At 46.3% G+C, this 22079-nt stretch overlaps 1 pseudogene; it reads left to right on the forward strand.

Annotated features, from left to right (window-relative positions):
• Positions 1–362: 362 nt before the first annotated feature.
• Positions 363–22079, forward strand: part of LOC149280625 (phosphatidylinositol-binding clathrin assembly protein-like) — a 41502-nt pseudogene continuing 19785 nt past the window's right edge.

Here is a 22079-nt window from a genome sequence, read left to right on the forward strand (position 1 = left end):
AAACGCTCTCAGAAGCCCCGCCCGCAATCTAGTCACCAGTAGTCCCCGCCCTCAGCTGGATCTCCCGGCAATCTCCGCCCTCTAGTCTAAACTCTCTAGGAAGGCCCGCCCTTGGTCACGTGACGCCGCCGGGTCCTCGCACGGAGCCGAGGTGGAGCAGGTCCGCCATTTCCCCGCAGCTTCCCGTGCGAGTGACTTTAAGTCCCGGAAGCGGCCTGTCGGGGGCCTGCGGCCAGCGTGCGCCTGCGGCTTCCGTCCCTCCATGGTCAAGTTAGCGCCGCTGCTGGTCCCGTTACCCCTGAGTACCCCCGTGCCGCCAGCCTCCGCTGTTTAAGTCCTAGCAGGCGCACCCCGGAGCCGCCATGTCCGGTCAGAGCATCACCGACCGCATCACGGCGGCGCAGCACAGCGTTACCGGCTCCCGCTGTGTCAAAGACTGTATGCAAGGCCACAACTCACGAGATCATGGGGCCCAAGAAGAAGCACCTGGACTGTGAGTAATGGGAGTTGGCGACTGGAGCCTGTGTACTGGGCTGGCTTTTATGGGGGACTTGCTGTTGAGAGCCCCTCTGTTAGGGAAGATGGTTGCTATGGAAATAGCCTGTTACCCCCTTACTGGTAATGAATTCCTCTGAATTGAGGTGTCTGGCAGGTCGGGGGTCCCGTCAGCTGCCTCCTTTTCTAGTGTCTGTATCAGGGGGTCTGCAGCCGGGATGTTTCCGGACCCCCCCCGGGGAAGCAGAGCACCGGCTCCCTGCTGTATCGGTAAATGCATAAAACGCTTTAACTAAGTACAGGAGGGAAGTTTCTTTCAAAGGAGGGGGAATGTTACAGCGAGAGACCCGAATCTAACACTAGAGGGTCAGAGGCTCGTATCCCATGTAAGGAAGCTTTACTTTACGAGGGTGGTAGGTAAGTGGAGCAGCCTCCCAGCAGAAGAGGTAGAGGCTGATCGAGAGGGGCTTTAACATGCATGGAATCGGCGTACGGCTCCTGAATCTAAGGACTAGATTTGCCGAATGGCTCAGATCCGCCGGCAGGTTCTGCGTCTCTCAGCTTCCTCCCAATATTCTGCTTGTGGCATTTTGGGCTGGAATGGGCCTGCTTGGCTGAGCTGCAGAATTCTCCCCGTTTCCGGGTTATTATTCAGGATACGGAACATTATTTAAGGACTTCAATCAATCAAATTCTGTAGTGGCTGTTAGATTTGTTACATTTTATGGTCCCCGGGTTGTGACGGGTTCTCCCGGCTCTTGGTGGCCCCCCGGGGTTGTGACGGGGTCTCCCGGCTCTTGGTGGCCCCCCCGGGGTCTCCCGGCTCTTGGTGGCCCCCCGGGGTTGTGACGGGGTCCCCCGGCTCTCGCAGATACATCGGTCCTGTTACCGTGGGACGTGCTCAGTCCCCTTATTCCCGACGTATTTAGTTGTGGGGGGGTTTGTGTGGATGTTCGGTGTGGGAGGGTGAGTGGGCGAGCTCAGTGGTGGGAGTCACCGGTGGATCGGCGCTGCCGGTTCTCGCACCGTGTGTGATACGCTGTGTGTAGATGTCCTGTTTGCGCTCGGTAATCTCTGCTGCTGACAGTCTGTAGCTTCCCCCGCTCAGGGACCCCTGACATCCTGCCATGCTGTTTTGGAGGCATTGGCTAAAACTGGTGAATGTCATGAAGCCCCCCCCCGGCAAAAGCCTGTAATACCCACCGTGTCAGCTGTGTAACAGGTGACCCCAGCAGGGCGGTGCTGTCGGTGCGCTCGGCGTTGTGTGCCGTGTCACTCCGCGCTTGTCTTATTTCAGCCTTTGGACTGTTACCCGGTGAGCTGGAATATAGATCATTCAGACAGTCCAGGCTACTGACCCGGGCCCCTCGCCAATTAGGGCCCTCGGGCTGTAAAGGACACCCTGCTGGGGGCATGCCTTCAGAATGCAAAGCTATGCAGCGTGGCGTAGTCAGGGGCCCCGGCACCAAGCCCTGTACTGTGAATATAGTATATACTTATTTTGTTTCAGAGATCTGTGGCTGGCCGTGTAACACACACGCGGTACCCCGTTTGCCCCGTGCATGCGCAGCAGTACCGGCTGCCTGTCCTTTACATGTCGCCGAGCGGCTTTCATGTGTTGTAATTTATGGCTCTGCGTGTCGGGGGCTCCGTGATCTGTACGTGTTCCAGAACACGGAAGGAAGCGTTCAGTTCGGCTGCGGACCCCCGATACAGTCGCCCTCCTTCTCCAGGCTGAGTGAAGCGCCTGTTCTGCTGGGACTTCGTCTCGTTGGCGTTGCTGCGCTGGAGGTTAATGACCTTACAAGGGAACATACATAAACACCGCACTGCATACGGTATCATGTCCCGGGGGCAGCCCTTGCGATTGGTCAGCTGGAACACCACACTGAGCTGATGCTTTATGGCAGTGCTAATGAAGTCCGTTCCTCCATAGACTTTTGTTAACCAAAGTGTCCGGCCAGGTGATTAACACCGAGCCATTCTACTTGTTCCCCACAGGCAGTGTAAGGAGTCAGGGCGTTGGGCGTTGATATCCCATCTCGTGCCCTTTACCGCAGGGGCTGCCGGCCTTACGGGGGCGCTCCAGCCATCATACGCTTCGAATTCTCTGCGCATGCACGCGTATTTTATCAGCTCGTGTTTCCGGGGACCCGCATTACCGACGGACCCCGCTACAGGAAGTGACCATAGTGCACCATCCTGAATATCTACCCTCCCCAACTATAGAGCAGCCTATAATCAGGACAATATGTTATTATTGCACCTGGGAGCATTGGCTTCATGAACAGCAATGGTGCAGACTCCTGTGGGAGTGGGTGGGGTGAACACCAGGACTGTTGGGAGGTATGGTGACCCACAGGGAGTTGTAAGCAGCTGTAAGTGGTCTTCGCTCGATGCGTTAATGGACTACTCCATATATATATATATCTGTTACTTATTTCACCACATTATCCTGCAGCAAACGTCATGCAATTGATGCGACAAAATAATGCATTTTCCGTGTCTGGAATTTTGGGGAATTTTCTGGGAATTTCCTGCTTTAGCGCAGGTTTTGCTTTGCATGCAGAGTTGAAAATATCATCTCTTTGCTTTATAATCAGGATTGCGCAATCTGTCAGGCCGGCCATGTGCTGTGAATGGATTGGTGCCCTTAGGTGACCCCGTGCGTCGGCACTTAATCAGTCTGTCCGTATTAACGTGCAGATGGACCCCCAGGAAACATCGGAGCTAAAGTGTCAGCCAATCGTGTGCATGTCGGGTTCGGTTTGTGGCTTTGCTTCTGTAAGTCTTTTCCAAAGAGGTCAGCGAGTCCTTCGTATAGATTAGAACCCAGGAATTCTAGTGTCCAGAACAATGTAGTGTAAATGTAATGTGAATCAGTATAAGTTAGAGGGGAGCCCCCGCTACACTTGTTGTTGTCGCGTGGCTATACGGAATGGGTGATATTTGTTGCATAAATAGTAACTTTATCACTTCTTGCGGCTTCGCCCGACTCCTGGCCTGCGATCCTTTGCTGTTTGAGAAGCGGCTCTTCAGGACATGGAAGCCTCTGGGCTTGTGACTTAATGCCACTAATGACATCACAAATCCTTAATGCAGCCGCGCCTCGTCACAGAAGTAACAAAATATGTGTAAAATCACTCCGCCGGCAAAAAAAGACAAAGCGACACCTGAGCAAAACTCTGCATATGTTTTCCAGCTTCAAGTAACAGAATCCTACGTGGCGCTCCCTGCCCGGCAGCCTGCGGGTCACGTGAAGAAGCCACGTGCGGGGAAATAGCGAGGCTTCCCCAGCAGAGAGTTGGCTTGACACCCAATTCTTGACGTTTCTCTGGATTTGCTGCCGTGTTCGGTACCTGGAGGACCTTTCGTTTAACTGCCGGGTGTCCAGCAATGGCTCCCAAGATGGTCGGCCCGTCATGGGCTAGCTGAGCACCATAGTTGGAGACTTACGTGGGTTGTTGTTGCTGGATTGGGCTCTACAAAATGCGTGGGGGGGGGCATAACCATTTGTTAGGGGATTCTGAGAAAACTTTACTCTGCACAAGCATACATGTCAGTGTCAGTAAGTCCTCCCCAGCCTCCCTGGCAGCCCTTTGGGATAAGACCTTAACAAATTCTCTTACTTGTCGTTGAAGAGGATCCTATGGATGTTGTCCTTTACAATCCGCCTTTTGTCGGTGCAAATTTATGGCTTTATCGGAATCCCGCTTGCCTTCACACAGTTTCCCGGCTCCTTGGCCTGTAGGCGATGTCTTCAGCAATAATTCCAGCGCTGGCTCGCATAAGAGTTTCAGGGGGTCTGATGAGGCCCCCCCCCCCGAGCGATGAATGAGTGCGCCACGATGAATGAGTGCGCCGCGATGAATGAGTGCGCACTTGTCACTGGGGCATTTTCGGAAGTTATTGGCGGGCGTATAGAATGCAGATGCTAAGATGTTTAGTATGCCTTCTCCAGGGCAGCTGTTTTAAGTGTCGACGCGCTGCAGTGGTGAGCCGTGTCATGATTAACTCATATAACGTAGTGGATGCATGGAAGGGTAACCCAGCAGAGGTGGTTAGTTTCTTTGTTTAAGCATTCAATGAGTTAATCTGAGGTTGATTTAAATGTGTTTCTTTGTGAATGCCCTCTGTATCTGTTCTGGCTAGAGGTGTCATCTTCCCAAAGGACCCCTGTGGTGATTCATGGCCTAACAGATAAGGACCCTGAGTTATAGGAATTCCATTCCTATCTTAAGAGGGGGGGTTTCCATCACCTTTACCCCACCATAACTTATTGGCACATCAAAGATGGGACCCGATTCTTGGGGATGGTGTCATATAATCAGTCATGTGGTCAGAGGGGCGTTTGTTTGCAAAAGTCTGATTTAGGGACAAAGCAGCGACCTCAAAGCAGAACTCCATGATATACTCTGATCGGAACAACATCGTAAGAATCCATCTGGACTTAAGGAGTTCCCACAGGCCTACTTATTGGAGAAACTCGTGAGTGAGGGTCTTGTGTTTAAGTCCTATTGTTTTTAAGAACTGTTTGCTGTTTTACTTTTATTTTGTATGTCTTGTTTTTGTAATTCTGGCACTGTGTAATCTTTGTCTTTTTGTTATTAAAATATTCATAATCCAAGTCTGTCTTTGGGCTCCAGTATCGATATCCACGAACCCTAAGAGAGGATAACACGTTACCATATTGTTATTAAGTTTTACAGGATATATATATATATATATATATATATATATGTTAGTTGCCCGGGGTGGGTTGATATATATATAGAGATAAAGGTTCTAATTCGGATTTCTCACGAATCCGGTATCAAAATCGTGAGTGGTGGCAGACTACCTGGAGGGATACAGGCAGGATTTGGGGGGTAATTTGGTATAGCTTATGCCTTGTTAAGGGGTGAAGTTAGTAAATCCAGAGGCCTGGTGCTATTAACCCCTTCATGCCCACGCCCTCCACACAGTCACGGCTTGGCAAGTAGTCCTGACCGTGACAAGCCGTGTCTATGGATAAAGTCTCGTCGGTGCTTCACCGCATTACCACGTTATTTTCTCCATGGAATTTCCCCGCGCCGGGAATAGTTGCACCTTTTTAGTCATCCGTCTTAAATATCCACAAAAGGTACCCGGCAGGGGTCCGTGTCGCTCCTTCGCACGCCGCTTCGTGTGGGGTTCCCTGCCATGCGCTGCTCATTGAGTAATGTTGCTGGCGGCTCCGCGCGCCGGTACAACGTATCGCCTTCCCAACTTATGGCTCGTCCCAGAATTTTCACTCTGCTCTCGCGGAAGTTGGCTGCGTCTATTTAATATTCCCCCCTCCCCGTGTGTCAGACGTGTAACGCCGGAGTGCCGGCAGCTGAACTTCCCGCCGAGGGCGGCTCGGACTTTGCTTCGGCAAACACTGCTTGCGTTTACTAACGTTGGGAAGAAACGAGGACCCGGGAGTCAGGAACGGCCTGGAACGCCCGTCGTAGTTTATTCCTCCCCATAAAGTTATCGCACTTTTTATTGATTTTTCTGATTTGTTCCCTCTGCGTCTGTAAGAGTTGGTGTAAGGAGAGTGCAGAGGCGTTAAGGAGATGAAACGAATATGCTAATTCTGCCACATTCTGCCACAAATCTCAGCTTCCATGAGCTCAAATGTATTTCCAACCAAGTAGCTGCAGGTAGTTTTTATGACTGCAGGCGCTTCTCCGTCAGCGCGGAAGCTGCCCTCTTGCTCCCATGTTTCCATGCGTAAGCAGCTAGGGCGTACGGTGGCCGGCGTGTCCTTTTAACCGCCTTGTTGATGAGTGGGTGACAAATGGAGTCCTGCGCCGGTCCTCGAGTCGTGTCACCTGGCAGCCTAGAGGAACGAATCTCCCATAATGTATATTAACGTATCTTTGTGTAACACGGTTAGTTTGCGGGGACTGCATTTGGCAGGCGTGTTACCGATTTTATATAGCGCCATCATATTCCACATCTCTGTACAAGGAGGGTACGGAGTTTACGTCTAACGTCAGCTGATCACGCAACCGGTGCCTCGGAAACTCTGCCCCGTCTTCTGTTACCGATAAGACGTTGTTTGCGGTGGACGTGCCCGGCGAGCTCTTCTGCTCCGGGTTCCCCTTTGGTTATTGCGCAATCACATTTTTGACGTGGAAGCTAAATTCCAAGATCTTTAACTTTTTTTTTTCTGTCATTGGGAGAATAAAGCTCTCGGTATCGAAAACATACGGGATCTGTGCAGGCATTTAGAGATTCCAGGTGCAATGCGAACGTAAGGACTCGGCTGATTGTGTGATTGTGTGTTTTCTGATTGAAATAGGTTATTTTATTTATATAAGGAGTATTGTGAAAGGTGACTGTTATATCAATGGATAATGCCCACAATGCTGTCTTTGCCCTGTGTGGTGGTCGGGGGGGGGGGGGCATTTATCAAGGTCTTAGAATAATAGGAATTCACGTAGCAGAGTCCATAGGAATCCATGGAAGATAAGATCTCATAATGATGTCACTGAGTGGTTGAATGTAATGTTCGCTGACGATAAAGTATGTTGAATTATATAGACGCGTTAAGAATCTATTGCTATATATATATATATATATATATATATATATATATTATAAATGGGTTATAAATGTGTGTATATATATATATAATATAAATGGGTTATAGATATGTGTGTGTATATATATAATATAATATAATATAAATGGGTTATAGATGTGTGTGTGTATATATATATATATATATATATATATATATATATATTATATTATAAATGGGTTATAGATGTGTGTGTGTGTGTGTGTGTGTGTGTGTGTATATATATATATATATATATATATATATATATATATATATAATATAAATGGGTTATAGATATGTGTGTGTATATATATATATATAATAAATGGGTTATAGATGTGTGTGTGTGTGTGTGTGTGTGTGTATATATATATATATATATATATATATATATATAATATAAATGGGTTATAGATATGTGTGTGTATATATATATATATAATATAAATGGGTTATAGATGTGTGTGTGTGTATATATATATATATATATATATATATATATATATATATATATATATAATAAATGGGTTATAGATGTGTGTGTGTGTGTGTGTGTGTGTGTGTGTGTTATATATATATATATATATAATATAAATGGGTTATAGATATGTGTGTGTATATATATATATAATATAAATGGGTTATAGATGTGTGTGTGTGTGTATATATATATATATATATATATATATATATATATTATATATATATATATATATATATATATATATAATAAATGGGTTATAGATGTGTGTGTGTGTATATATATATAATATAAATGGGTTATAGATATGTGTGTGTATATATATATAATATAAATGGGTTATAGATATGTGTGTGTATATATATATAATATAAATGGGTTATAGATATGTGTGTGTGTATATATATATATATATATATATATATATAACATCTGTCTGCTTCTTTTCAGATTTGATTCAGTGCACAAACGAGATGAACGTCAACATCCCGCAGCTGGCCGACACGTTGTTCGAAAGGACGGCGAACAGCAGCTGGGTGGTGGTCTTCAAATCCCTCATCACAACTCACCACGTGATGGTGTACGGCAACGAGGTAACCGTCTGAACAGTCACCCGGGACCGACGGTGCTACTATTACCAAAACGTACAAGCAATTCGCACGGACGAGACGTGCGCGACCCCACGGTGTTACTATTCAAATAAATAAGGTTCCCGCACCATTGGTGGGCACTTGGCGTTGAATAAATTAAACAGTCTTTAATTAAATTGTAAATAGTCGTACTTGATAAAAATATCAAATATTTAGATTCTAATTTAACTGAAAAGACCTGAATATGGTGCAGAGAGCCTTAGGTGGGGCGTTGGTGCTCCGGGATTGTTGGCTGTGTGTATTCGGGTCAGTTTTCCCTGATCTCGTCATTGGTGTGCCCACAGTGCCGGCGGTACCGAGCACGCGCATGTATTGGGGTATTTATTTTTCTATATGCTATCCGTTCCTGGCTTCCTGTTTCTGGTCGCTCGGCTAGAATGGGGTTTATAGGAAGATATCCTCCACTTTTTATTTACACTTTAAGTAAAAAAAAACCATAGTGAGCTGGTAAGCTGTTTTGTCCGGGGTTAGCATTATCTTTTGTTTGACGTGATGAGAATTTCCTACCCATAGAGCGCTCTAGTTTAAAATATTTTTTTGTTGCATTCAACATATAAGACCAGTTTGCCTGGCTTCTTTGATACACTGATGTTCAAAAGTTTGGGGTCGCTTAGTTCCTTGTTTTTGAAAGAGAAGCACATTTTTGTCCATTAAAATAATATGAAACGGATCAGAAATCCAGCGCAGACGGGGTTAATGTTAAAAGGCTGACGGATGGTTAGAAAACCCTTTTTACAAATGATGTCACAGCCAGAAGTAATCTTGTTTTCCATGAAAACAGCTGAGTGACCCCAAACTTTTGAACCCAAGTGTTAACGTAAAACCTATTACCGGCTTCCTTCTGACACGCTGATAGCCGGTGCTGTAGCTTAGAACATACTGGCCTCCGTGTGGCAGGACGTTCCGTTGACTCATCGCACGGGGGCAAATATCTTTACAGAAAGGGCAGTAAAGGCACGACATTTATTACAATGCGTTTCTTTATATAGCACCAGCAGATTCCGTAGCGCTGTCACAACTGAGTCGGTAAAATCATTTTGATCCAAGGAGAAATCCGATTGCCTTTTGGAGTCCAGGAGGAATGGAGTAAAAAAAAAAAAAAAATAGCTTAATTCTGGTTTTTTTGCCCTTTGGATGAAAATATTCTGCATAAATCTCTTTGCCGGCAGGACGTTCTGTGTAAAAACGCCAAAACGCGGCAGCTTCCACGCGAACGTCCCGCCGCGGCGTCGGTTTGTAACGGTTATCACGTCGCCGGAGTTACCGAAAGCCCCGGTTTGTTAAACGTGTAACATGGCGGAAAAATTGTACGTTTGCACTTCTAAGGTGAATAATTAATTTGAGCAGCGTTAAGGTAATAGCGCACACTTTGGGTGAGAACACGTAGGAACCCTGACATGGAAGATGGCAGCGCATGGCGGTCACCGTCGGCACCTTTTATATAGAAATGCACGCTTTCTTCAAAAGCTATGGATAAAAAGAGCTTGCGGTGCAAAGTTAGAAAAAGTGTTATCACCATGGCAACTAGAGCAATACGACGTTTAGTGACCGTTCCGATAAGCGTTCTGGCCACGACTGCGATGTGAAGTTATAGTCGGCGTGTTGGGGATATGGAGATGTCACGACTGCGGGTTTTCATTCGTGGTTTGATGTCCCTTTAACCCCTTAAGGACATCGCTGTGTTTTACTTTTTGTACCCTTTGGGGCCGAGGGCTGTTTTTAACACTTTTGCAGAGCTTTTTCACGACAGGAAGGGCTTTATTTTGATCACACAAAATAATCTATATAAAAAAAAAAAAAAATCTCAATTTTATTTGAAAAATCTTTTACCCATCCAGAAAAAGCTAATGAAAAAAAACCTGCTAAATAGATTCTATTATTTGTCCTGAGTTTAGAAATACCCAATGTTTTTGTTTTTTTTTCCTTTTTTTTTCTGGCAATAAGTACCAGTAGCATTTTTTTCCCCAAAGCTGCTCATTCTGCCCCATGTGCCATTTCGGGTATCTTTGAAGCCGGCCAATGCAATTTACCCCATCAAACCGCGTATTTATGAAAACTAGACACCCCCAAGGTATTTCAAATGCTGGTATTTTAACCCTTTCCGTGCCTGAGATTCTACCCACCAGCCTTTGCCAAAGTTTGTGGTAGAAGAAAGTAATCGTAGGCTGGTCGTTACCTGACCGTTTGTGTCTGACGTGCCTGGCCCGTCATTGGACGCTAAGGGGTTAAGTGAATTCAAAGATACCATGAAACATGAGGGCGCTGCGTGTTTTTTTTTTTTTTTTTTTTTTTTTGTGTCCACGTGGATTCTGGGATTTCTACATGAAGGGCGTGCTGGGACCCCGGAGCGCACAGCGAACTCACTGCCTGCCTGCCATATGTGTTCCGTATAAGGTTTCAAATGCCTCAAATGATTCAAATTCTTTCGCGTGTAACAATGCGGCCCTTTTGCTGATTAGCGGTCAGCCTGTAGCCAAAGTATTTTGGAATCCGACACGCCAGCAAGCAAGCAAGCAAGCAAGCTCTGACGTGCGTCTAACGCTCTTCTCATTTCCACCCTTGGTTTAAATGGCTTCGCCCGTGACGGGAAGCGCGTTCAGGCATCTCACGGCGCGCAGCTCGCGTCCTGGAGATGGTAGAGAGAGCTCCCGACTCACAATGGAATTTTAATATCGTTTGCCTAATTCCGTCTCAGACGGTTATGATGCCCTTTCAGCCGTCATGTTTCCCAAGAAGCGCTGCGTAGAGAAGAACGGACTCTCCGGACTTCTCGATGTAGGATAAGCTCGGTAACGTTGACTCGAGGTCTGGTCCCAGAGCCGGGTGATCGGTGTTGTTTCACTTTTGTGATATACAAAGTGTGTTAGAATTGGTTATTGGCACATCTGGGCATTTTCCCCCCCACAATGTATGCGAACTCGCATCTATAAAATGAACGATTGGTCCGTAGTGGTGGTTTAGGAGGCACCAGAGCACGGAAGCAGGCGCTGACGGTGTTGCCATAGTAACTGAAGAGGCTAAAATGTTTGGCGTCCTGCTTTTGTGAAATGCGTCGTCGCGGTCACTGCGTCCCATATGATGTTAATATGCAGCTTTTAGATTCCTATGGTCAGGTCGTGTGGGCCCTGAATACGAGGGACACGGCCTTTATCTGCCTAAGACCCGTCCTTAGTCTTGTTTATGTTAGGAGTGGACCCCTGAGTTGATAACAGTCCCTGAGTTAAAGCAGCAGTCCCTTTATCATCGGTCTGGAGTAACCAGAGAGGAGCGCCGGCACGTCCTGTCCTCCCGACGGGTTGTGAGCCGCCCGTGAAGGGAAGGGGGCTGAATAATTTTGTTTGAAAGTTCAAAAGTCAAGATCAGTGGCAAAAAGTGGCCCAACTAGCATTATCTAACCAATTTGCATCACCACCTAGAGCCGATGTAACTTAATGGGGAGGAATGAATGGGGCGTTACGTCTGCTTCCGTGGGATACGTGTGCGCTATATTACTAGTGTATAGAAATGAGCCGGTGCTGCTCTTCTTGCTTCGAGGTGTATTGTTTGTGTGTATTTGCTGTTGTGTCGCACACTGCGCTTGCGTGAGTTTGTGGTAGGTGCTTGCGTGTCTCCTGATCGGCCATGACGTGATCCTTGACCTCACTATACGTTATGAAGGTCCAAACATGCATCGGACGGGCATTTGGATCCTGAATCTAAGACGAGACCAACGACTGATTAAGGTCTGAGTCTTTGCAGCAGGAGAAACGGGCCGACGGGGGCCGATCTGCCGGCCAATTCTGTGTTTCGGTACATAGACACCTCGGGTCTATTCAATAAAGTGAGTTTCCAGAAGAGTTGATCATCTCAACTCTCTGATATCACTAAAGCTTCCCGGTAAATGAAGAGCAGCCCTCTGAGGTCCCAAAAGCTTATATCACATGACATCTTTCTATGTTGACCCAACAAAAGGTATCAACTTCAGTTGGTTATTTAGTTGCAACGCTGCGTAGCGGTAACATTGTGTCTGGAAACATGCAGTCTCTTTGATCTTTGCGACATGTGAATTTGTTTGCCTCTCCTTTCTTGCAGCGGTTTATTCAGTATCTGGCGTCTCGGAATACCTTGTTCAATCTAAGCAATTTCCTGGACAAAAGCGGATTACAAGGTGAGATTGGCGGCCCCGATGGGGGCAAACGAACTTAATGGCGTTCATACGTTTTGTAGATGAAGAGGAACGTTCTTTAGGACGGACCCGTGTTCTTCACTTTAGTATCACGCCCTACCTGCCGCGTTAACCTTCTTCTCTCTCTGATGGCCCTTTATCATTCCCATCACTCCTGTGCTCAAATGGTCCTTTATCACTCCCATCACTCCTGTGCTCCAATGGTCCTTTATCACTCCCATCACTCCTGTGCTCCAATGGTCCTTTATCACTCCTGTGTTCCAGTGGTCCTTTATCACTCCCATCACTCCTGTGCTCCAATGGCCCTTTATCACTCCCATCACTCCTGTGTTCCAATGGCCCTTTATCACTCCCATCACTCCTGTGCTCCAATGGTCCTTTATCACTCCCATCACTCCTGTGCTCCAATGGTCCTTTATCACTCCTGTGTTCCAGTGGTCATTTATCACTCCCATCACTCCTGTGCTCCAATGGCCCTTTATCACTCCCATCACTCCTGTGCTCCAATGGCCCTTTATCACTCCCATCACTCCTGTGTCCCTGTTTTCTATGGAAACAGCTGAGTGACCCCAAACTTTTGACACGGCATCGTGTCCGTGTGATTTAATGCACTGCGTAGTTTCCTGGCTGACCGGATTTTGTGCGACACAAACATCTTCTGATGGCTGTTTTTTCTCCCGTGTTGTCAGGTTACGACATGTCCACGTTTATAAGACGCTACAGCCGCTATCTGAATGAGAAAGCCGTGTCGTACAGGCAGGTGGCGTTTGATTTCACCAAAGTAAAAAGAGGGTGAGTTTGTCTGTTTTGTGGATGTTTTGGGCCATACGAAGTTCTTGCGTTTAGTAACTTCCCTGATGCCCGCATGTTCCTCCGACACTCGTTCTCCGGCACGACGAGAAGCCTCATTACACCGGAGACCACCTCCTGTTTCAGTGTTTGGAACTCTTTTTACTTAATCTTTCTCATTTTATGGTTATTTTTAATATTTTTGATAACGCTCCCGTGTTAAAGCTGTCTGTCTGTCTTTAGGGCCGACGGAGTCATGAGAACAATGAGCACGGAAAAGCTCCTCAAAACCATGCCCATCATACAAAACCAAATGGACGCCCTGCTGGATTTCAATGTAAGTCGGGGATGTGCCGACGTTTCATTAACGCCAGAAACCTCGAATAAGGAATAAGCCCGGAAGTAAGGGCGAGATCCTAGTCCTGATTTCCTTTTTTTTCTCTGAATCCCAGGTTAACGCCAACGAGCTGACGAATGGCGTCATCAACGCGGCCTTCATGCTCCTCTTCAAAGACGCCATCAGGCTGTTTGCTGCGTATAACGAAGGAATCATTAACCTGTTGGGTAAATATCTCCGCGCATGTCCATCGGCTGCGGGGGGGGGGGGGGGGGGAGTCGCTCTTTAACTAAACGCAGATTACGAAAAGCATCCAGTAACTGTTCATATCCATCGGCTGCGGGGGGGGGGGGGGGGAGAGTCGCTCTTTAACTAAACGCAGATTACGAAAAGCATCCAGTAACTGTTCATATCGCAAAGCAGCCTGGAAATAAACCTTGTTCCGGCTTCGCTTATCTTTGTCTTCTTGGTGTCCCGACTTTACCCCCAACTAAAGCCGGCGGTAGTGTAGCGGGTAAACGCTCTCTGGGGCTTCTGTCTCCTTCTTCCCCAAAGAGTTTCCCGCGGCCCCTAAGTTTATTTTACTGATTTATTTGTTTGTTTTTTTTTGTGTATTCTGAATTTATCAAACTCGTTGTGTCCGTAGAAAAATACTTTGACATGAAGAAGAATCAATGCAAGGAAGGCCTGGATATCTACAAGAAGTTTCTCACCAGAATGACGCGCATCTCGGAGTTCTTGAAAGTAGCAGAGGTGAGCTTGCAATTCTTTGTGGGGCGTTTGGGCTACTGAGGTATAAATAAGACGGTTCAGCCACGGAGCTGAATTGGTGGACTAGTGGTGGCCCCAGTTTGTGGCGTGTGCAAGCGAGTCTCCCTCTGGTAAACGGCACTGTATAGAAACAGAATCTGACAGCAGATCGGCCCCCGTTCGGCCCGTCTAGTCTGCCCGTTTCTTCTGCTGTAAAGACCTTAATTAGTGGTCTTGTCTTAGATCTAATGCATGTTTTAAGTTCCCTCGCTGTATTAACCTCTGATTTCTGCTGGGAGGCTGCTCCACCTATCTACCACCCTTTCAGTAAAGTAAAACTTAAGTTACACAGCAGCTGTGTTAATGGAATTGCAAGGGAACGTGTCAAATGTGCAAATAGATCAAGATAGTTGCATTTATGATACTTATGACGCGTCACGAGGAGCCACGGGCAAATGTAAGTTAACAAGCCCACCGTATTTGCGAGGAGCTGCGTAAGGCTTGAGTGTAAGCTCATGTGCAAGCTTGCAAACTCCTCTTTTACGTTCGTGTTAAAGTGTTTGCTAATGTACATGTTAAACGGCCCATATACCCTGCGTAGGGGCGCCTAACGGTGATGACAAAAATGAGATCCAGGCACGGCATATTAACCAATTTAATGGTCTTCTGCGATGTCACCACATCTCCCAGTTGTATGATATTTAGTCCTGTAATCACATGACAGACTTTTATCCAATCAGAGCCTTCGCTTAACACCCCAGCACCCAAAGAAAACGCGACGTTTTGAAAGCCGCGCTCACAGCATTTAGGGCAACATTTTAAGCTGTTTGTTTTGGGCAGAAAATGTTTACCATAAAAATAAGGTTTAATTAGACAGTAAAAAAAAAAAAAAAAAGTACTTTCCTTGTTACTGTAACAGCAAATAAGCAATGTAAAGAATACAAAAACCCAAAAAACTGTAAATCAAGGAGACTTCTCGCTGTAACATAATTGCAAAAGGGTTTTCTAACCATCGATCAGCCTTAGTAAACTTAAACTTGGATCAGCGAACACAACGTGCCATTGGAACACAGGAGTGATGGGAGTGATAAAGGGCCACGGGAACACAGGAGTGATGGGAGTGATAAAGGGCCATTGGAAGACAGGAGTGATCGGAGTGGTAAAGGGCCATTGGAACACAGGAGTGATGGGAGTAACAAAAAGGGCCATTGGAACACAGGAGTGATGGGAGTGATAAAGGGCCATTGGAACACAGGAGTGATGGGAGTGATAAAGGGCCATTGGAACACAGGAGTGATGGGAGTGATAAAGGGCCATTGGAACACAGGAGTGATGGGTGTGATAAAGGGCCATTGGAACACAGGAGTGATGGGAGTGATAAAGGGCCATTGGAACACAGGAGTGATGGGAGTGATAAAGGGCCATTGGAACACAGGAGTGATGGGAGTGATAAAGGGCCATTGGAACATTAACCCCATCTGCGCTGGATTTCTGATCCATTTCATGTTGTAATGGGCAAAATTATTTTCTTTCAAAAGCAAACAAGTAACCCCAGACAAAGTGTGTGTGTGTGTGTGTGTTGTAAAGGCAAATCCACCTGGCGCCTATTAACCCCCACTTTGGCTATTAGAATTTTGTGGGAATTTGTTTCCTACGTGTGAATATATTAACCTGTGTAAATCTGTCGTTTCAGCAAGTTGGTATCGACAGAGGAGACATCCCGGATTTATCTCAGGTAAGGACGTTTGCGGTCCCCTTTCTTTTACTCTTTTTGTGTATACGCTGCGTGGAGAGAATAGGATGGGGTCCGGAGAAGACAAAACTCCATCCTTTGCCCAAAGATCAATCGCTTCCTGGTGAAAGTCACAGAAAGGTCCGTCGCTCAGGGCACCGGATATCACCCGTCGGCTTGGGTTCTCTTATCCCCCCGTCCTGAAATGGTTAAACCCAGACGTTTATTACTTTTTAAAGTTACCAAAACTCCTAAATGTGTTTGTTTTTCCTGTTTGTGATCCATTCTCTGTTTTGTGGAAAAATACGTTTTGGGGTTTAATAAGCCAAGTAAATAGCGCCCGTGTCATGGGAAAATATTTCTGTCGTCGGTTCCAGAAGCAGCAGATCTGGACTTTGCACAGCACACTGTAACGAGCCAACATACGGAATGAATTCAGGGGTCGGTTCGCATTCCCTAAAAATTGTTAAACTGCCAGAGAAAAAAAGACACAAAGCTTTCTTAAGGCGCTGGTCCGATGGGAGCCGTCACAGCTGCATGCGGGGCAAATGGTTCGGAGCAGAAGAGGCTTCTCATTGCTGAATGGCGCATGGACAGGGGGGGAGGGGGTACTCCTATTGGGTCCCTCCTTGGGCCTGCAGAGCACCCCCTACCCTGCTGGGCCCTTCCCAGGGGCTGCGCTGCTCTTGTTGTGGGTCCCTGCCGGGTGAGGTGCGGATCTGCCCCGCTGGGCCCTTCCTGGGTGGGGGCTGCGGATCACCCCCTGCCCCACTGGGCCAAATCGTAGACCTGGTTTGCATGGCTGGCGTTGTAGACCTCGGTATCTTTGTGAACCGAATCGCAGTACCCTTTTAATAACATTCAAATATTTTTTAACCAGTCACCAGGAGGCTTGAAGTGGCGAGTGGAAACCTGAGCGAGCACTCAGCGAGCAGACACTAAACTTAAGGCAGTTCCTCTTTCAGTAAATCGCCTCTGCTCGCGGGATCATTAAAGGCCGTCTTAAAGCGTTTTTTTTTGTTTTCAATAACTTCTCGGGCTTTATCCGCTTCTGTGTCGTATAAACTCAAAAAAAAAAAAAAAAAAAAAGACAGCGCTTGAGTAGATATAAAAACAATCATTTTAATAAAAAGACAAAAATATACAGTGCATTCAATCAAAAGAATACACAAATAAAAATAACACATTAAAAAACCTCAATATTTGAATATAAATATATTTAAAAAAACAGTAGTGATATTCAACCTGCCCCACCGGGGGTTAAAAAAAAAATATACACGAAGAACAAAAGGGAAAATATATTTCAGTGGTAAGTGTCTTTTTATATTTATATATATTTTCCTTTTTATTCTTCCTGTATATTTTTTTAACCCCTGGCGGGGCGGGTTGAATTTATTTATATTTAAATATTGAGGTTTTTTAATGTCTTTTATTTGTGTATTCTTTTGATCGAGTGTACTGTATATTTTTGTCTTTGCATTAAAATGATTGTTTTTATATCTTTGTAGGCTTTCTCTACCTGTTGGAGAACGTGTACTTATCATTTATTGGTTATGAAACCAGTTTATTGTCTATATATATATATATATATATATATATATTTTTTTTTTTTTATTTAAACACATAAGACTGGTAACTCTTATTGATTTAGATTTTGTTTACGTCACTTATTGCTGCGTGGGGTTATCCCTCCCCACCTTTGTGTTTTTTTTCCCCCCTTTTAGTGGGTCACATTAAGCGCTGTATTTCCTGTCTCTTCTGTTTCATGTACTCTTGATACGACGGCGGCGGGTTCTTGACTAAGCGCTTCGCTGTTGGATTTGATTACGACTTGGATTTGTTCTTTCGCAGGCTCCAAGCAGTCTCCTCGATGCTTTGGAGCAGCATCTCGCCTCCTTGGATGGAAAGAAAATCAAAGACTCGACGGCAGCGAGCAGGTACTCGAAACGCGCCGACGGGGATCGACAACTTTTAGCATTTAACGTGAATAATCGCTCATACTCTCGTTAGCTTATTTAACCTTTAAAGGGACGCTTCAGCTGTCATACGCCCTTTAATGCATAGGATACCTGCTTGGTCCCTTTAAGTTCTTGTAGTGTACCCCTAGCCAATTAATGGGGGGGGGGGGGATCCCGCAGAATCCTCCGCATCCATTTGCCCCTTTCCCTGGCTATTTGATCTGGCGGGGTTAGAGTAAATGATCGCGTCGCGTATGTTCTGCGAATTCCTATAAATGATATTCCTGCCGGGGGCCGAACATAATAATCGGTGGCGGATCGAGGAGCAGCAGAAACTTTCCGCTGCGTTACATCCACACCGCTTCAGAGTGACCTAGATCCTTAGACGCCCTCATAAAATATTAATCCTCAAAAAGCATTTGTTTGCGGAAATGCATTAAATCCGAGGTTAATGTTATGGAAGGCATCCTGGAAAGTGTGCCAGGTATAGCCCCCCCCCCTCGGGTCTCTTCCAGAGCGAGATATATTTGCACTCGGCGGGCGTTATTAAATATGAATGCGTACAAACGGATTTCATTTCCGCCGACTCTCGAACGACTGTTTATTTGTAAACCGTCTATCGATTTTAAAGCGGGGGGGGGTGGAAATCAGTGTTTTTATGGAAGTCATTAATTGATTTTTTTTTTTCTTTTTATTAGATTCCTGAAAATGTTGAAATCTAACTCATTGGTTAAATATTTTTTATGGGCTATAACATAAAAAAAAAAGTTTTTAATATATATATATATATGCACTTAGAGCTTTTTTATTATTTTGCTATTATGTCTTTAGCGATGTAACTTTACCGATATTGGCTTTAGGTAAAACCTGATTTTTCTTTAAAATTAATACCGTATTGGCTCGAATATAGGCCGCACTTTTTTCCCCCACTTTAAGTTTTTAAAGTGGGGGTGCGGCCTATATTTGGGGTTTGGATACAGATCCCCCGCAGCGGTGCAGGGGACCTGCATCCTACTCCCCGATACGCTCAGACAGCCTCCCCTGCCAGCACTTTCCACGGGGGGGGGGGGGGGGGTGTTTAAGTGCATCGAGCGGAACGTCCGCACGATGCGTTTTACCTCTGCCCCCCCCCCCCCCCCCGACTTACCGGAGCTGACTCCCGAGTGTCTTGCGGGGCCGGCGGGGGACATCTACGCAATACGCGTATACAACTTCCGGTGCCAGCACATCAGCTGAGTGCCGGCACCGGAAGTTGTATACGTGTATTGCGTAGATGTCCCCCGCCGGCCCCGCAAGACACCCGGGAGTCAGCTCCGGTAAGTGAGGAGGACAGTGGTAGCATATCTCGGGGGGGGGGGGGGGGGGGGACAGTGGCAGCATATGTCGGGGGGGGGGACAGTGGCAGTATATCTCGGGGGGGGGGACGGACAGTGGTAGCATATCTCGGGGGGAGGACAGTGGCAGCATATCTCGGGGGGGGGGGGGACAGTGGCAGTATATCTCGGGGGGGAGGACAGTGGCAGCATTTCTCGGGGGGGAGGACAGTGGCAGCATTTCTCGGGGGGGAGGACAGTGGCAGCATATCTCGGGGGGGGCAGAGTGGCAGCATGTTTTTTTGGTGCTTTTTTTAAAGAAAAAAACTTTTTCTTTAAAAAAGCACCAAACTTTTAGGGTGCGGCCTATATACGGGGGCGGCCTAAATCCGAGCCAATACGGTATCTTTACCCTTTGGTCCGGTAGGGTGGCTTTTGTTTTTTTTGGAGAAAAATTAGAACTTCTAAAAAATATATATATTTAAAAAAAAATAAAAATCCTTTTCCTCGTGATACTGCGGAGGGAAATCTCCCATATGGCGTGCAATCGATTTTCCGGCTATTTTAGTGACCGTGTGGGCTTCTCTCTCTTTACCAAATAACGTTTTAAGGCAACACTCAGCGACCAGACAACCCGCAGATGGAAATAAACTAATTGCTGATGTTGTTAATATCCTTTTAGACCCTTGAGTGAGAACATCTCTGGCGGTGACGGCAGGGGGGGTAGAGCCAATTTTCCTGGGGGCGCTTTTAGAACGGGCCCGGAGGGTACTTCGCTGCCTGCCTGTTTTCAGACGTTGATTGCTCTTGGGAGGAAACTCGCTGTTGATGTAGTCGGTTGGCGCCAGAAGAACCCAGTAAAAGTATACAAGTTTAAAGTGCTTAGAGATGCGGGGAAAGCTGCCAGTCAGTGATAGAGACGAGAGAGCGGGGTCCCTGGCTCTGTACATGCGCAGCCGAAGGGTCTGCGCCCCACAGCCGGTCGCTCCGTATTCTACAGGATGGATCACGTAGAAGGCAAACTATGAACGTGGACGGTTTGGGAGCGATCGCTCTGTAGTGTCCTATATGATATATCGGTATCGGTAACCGTTTTAGGAGCGCTTGCTTGCTGCATCTGCAGAGGAGTCTGAATGCGGTGCGCGGCGCTTATTCTGCGTTGCATCCACGGCATTGGAACATCGTATTCTTCAGCATTATACAATATGAACGTCTAATCTCTATATAGTTCTGAGTTCCGTCGATTTGAGAGCTTCGGAGATGGGCAAAGAATACTTTACGTTCCCAGAGGTGCCTCTCGGCGAATGTTCTAAGCTTCTGATTCGGACACAAAACCCGTTTAACATTTAAAAAGAAAATGGACCCGTTGCAGCTGTTGTGTAATGAGTATAGTTAGATGTTCTGTTCGATGCACTTAGCGGTTAGTAATGCCGTGTAAGCGGCGCACCAAATATATGACGAGGAACGTGCCAAATGTGGAGGGCGGGGGGGGGGAGGTATAAGCGAATTGTGGATAAGCAAATGAAACTGAATTCTCCATAACTCCGCCGTCATCTCGAGACACAAAAAAACCTATTTCCATAATGCTTAATGTACTCGCTCACTGCGCACGCATATAAATTGATTGAGGTGCGCTCTACCCGTATATACGTTTACCTCCCTGTTTTGCGATGGAGCGGCGTAAGCTTAGATTTACCTTGCATATGATAATTTCTTTCCCTGCCCATTTGGTTCGGCCAAAAATTCGAGGGCCTTTTCAATTTTGGATCGAAATTCGGTTCCCTCGTTCATTCTCACTCACACTCTCATTCTCATTCACTCTCTCACATAAGTGGTCGTTAGGTAGGGAGTGTGAGAGCAGGAACGATGTGTGGGGGAATGTGGACCCATGAATTTTGATTCTTGGGGGGGCTCTGGCCTTGTTTTTCGGGGCTTCGTACGAATTCAATAAATTTGCTATTCCTATGGATCTAGTCTAGAATATAACCTTGCTTTTCTTTGTGTTAAATTTTGAAGGTTAAAGTCGCAGCCAGGTGTTAATGTGCTTTCCGCAATAAAACCGTTTAATTTCTGTGAACAATGGTGCCTGTTTCCCCGTTTAGGGCTACAACGCTTTCCAACGCAGTCTCGTCCCTCGCTAGTACAGGCCTCTCACTCACCAGAGTGGACGAAAGGGAAAAGCAGGCAGCTTTAGAGGAGGAGCAGGCCCGATTAAAAGCTTTAAAGGTGAGCCCGCGATCGACAAAGAGAAATAACAGAAAATTTTTCTTTGCCAGCGGTAATATTAAAATGCCGATTGACGTGTTGTGAATGTAGGCGCTTTGTGTGCGGATGAGTCCCCGTTCATCTTTACATCTTGTTCCACCAGACACCTTTCAGATAAATAGTAATGCGTAGAGTGTTGAGAGGATTTGTGACATTCCGTGAAACTCCTATTACACTCAGACGTCCGTGCGAGACGTCGGTGTAGTGTGTGTGGCAGTGAGTTGTGATCTCTGCTACTTGTCAGATGCTCGGTAGCAGCTATACAACGGTTATGTAATACAAATTACGCTGCGATGCAATCAGTGCGTTCTTAGTTATGCAGGTCAAAAAGGACTTAGTCTACCAAGTTCACTAGCAAGAAAACTATATTTTCCCGAGATATAATAAAAAAGAAAAACTTTTTTCCCCTTGAATCTCCTTGAAACTTTTACACTACCGTTCAAAAGTTTGGGGTCACTCTGGGAAAACAAGAATTTCTGGCTGTAACATAATTGCAAAAGGGTTTTCTAACGATCAATTATCCTTTTAACGTTAAACGTGGTATCAGCGAACACAACGTGCCATTGGAAC

Source organism: Sceloporus occidentalis, unplaced genomic scaffold, assembly GCF_023333645.1.
Source record: "Sceloporus occidentalis isolate IW3139 unplaced genomic scaffold, rSceOcc1.0.p SCAF_151, whole genome shotgun sequence".
Lineage (NCBI taxonomy): Eukaryota > Metazoa > Chordata > Lepidosauria > Squamata > Phrynosomatidae > Sceloporus > Sceloporus occidentalis.